The 1,546-nt window shown below is 41.0% G+C and overlaps 1 pseudogene; it reads left to right on the top strand.

Moving 5' to 3' along the window:
- Positions 1 to 480: 480 nt before the first annotated feature.
- On the top strand, positions 481 to 1,292 carry LOC5577663 (annotated as a pseudogene).
- Positions 1,293 to 1,546: the final 254 nt, after the last annotated feature.

Raw genomic sequence — 1,546 nt, 5'->3', positions numbered from 1 at the left:
AATTTGGCAAGAAATATTAAATAACCAATGTGAAGGCTCATTTATTTTGCTGCCTGTGGTGTGATAATCAAAGAAGTTTTTTATACACTGTTCTGGGTAATATTCCCTCACTCTGTAAATAAGTTCGCAGCTCCAAACTGAGATGCGATCGCATTCTGGATTTTACCAAAAATATACAATATGTAGTCGAGACTGCTATGGACATGGTCACTTTTACTGCACTGGTCAGTGATTTTTACGAGATTATAGTAAACTTAACAGATTTTTGTAGTCGGTTGAAAATCGTTGGTGCAGTTCTTAATTTTACCATGGATTCAGTAGATTATACTACAAAATTTGTTTGCGTGTTCGAAAGGCCAAAAGCAAAGCTCCCGACAATACGACAAGTCACCCTACTTCTGGCGAATCTCGTGGAATTTGCATAACGCCTAGTGTGTAACGCAACATAACGTGGTTCCAAACGATCTGTCGTTTTGAAATGTTTGTAAACAGTTTTACGAATCCGGTCGCAACCTTTTTGTAGTTTTCAGCAATCTCGACATTTTTTTTTAGGAATTTAAGTGAATATTTCCGTTATTTATTGTAGTATTCAACTCAAAAATGGGATTTTTAACGATACTCAAGAAAAATGAAGGCAAAAAGAAAAGGAAATGCGAATACTGTTGCTGTAAGTATAGCCCTTTGAAATACCATTTGCCGATTCCTGTGTGAAGTCTGCCAATGACTAATCCTAATTCTAAAACAGGGGTCTGGACAATGCAGGGAAAACGACAATCCTCAAGCGGTTCAACGGGGAACCGATCGATCAGATATCGCCGACCCTGGGGTTCAACATAAAAACGCTGGAGTACAACAACTACACGCTGAACATGTGGGACGTGGGTGGCCAAAAGTCGCTCCGATCCTACTGGAGGAACTATTTCGAGTGCACCGATGGCCTGGTCTGGGTGGTGGACAGTACCGATCGGAATGCGTATGGAATCGTGCCGGGAGGAGCTTGCCGTGCTGCTGCAGGAGGAACGACTCGCGGGAGCCACATTGCTGGTGCTGGCCAACAAACAGGATCTTCCCGGGGCGTTGACGGCCAACGAAATCCGGGAAGTTCTACAGCTGGAAAAGATCGAAACACACCATTGGGCGATTCACGGAGTAAGTGCCGTGACCGGGGGGAAACTGGTCGAGGCCATCGATTGGCTGGTGGACGATATTTCAAAACGAATTTTTACGCTAGACTAGAGGATAGCAAACGGTAAGTGATGTATTCCATAAACAATATTTATTTTCAAGCTTAATCTACATGAGTTTTTGGTAATGAGAAATCCCTGTACATGTTAATTATCATTGAAAGGCTGGTAAAGTTTGGTAAAAAAATCTTCCAGGAATTCGTCTTCCCTGGGCTTGTTATTATATTTTCCAGAGAGTGATAATTTTGTTTTAGTAATCAGATATACTATTACCTATTACCTATCTGATTATTATGATTGATATAACTTTTTGATCTAATGATTACGGTCAAACTACTGCATAATATAGCGTTCGTTCATCC

The sequence above is a fragment of the Aedes aegypti genome, unplaced genomic scaffold, assembly GCF_002204515.2.
Source record: "Aedes aegypti strain LVP_AGWG unplaced genomic scaffold, AaegL5.0 Primary Assembly AGWG_AaegL5_hic_scaff_1649_PBJ_arrow, whole genome shotgun sequence".
NCBI lineage: Eukaryota > Metazoa > Arthropoda > Insecta > Diptera > Culicidae > Aedes > Aedes aegypti.
Note: the sequence above shows the minus strand (reverse complement) of the source record. Positions and strands in the feature narration are given on the sequence as shown.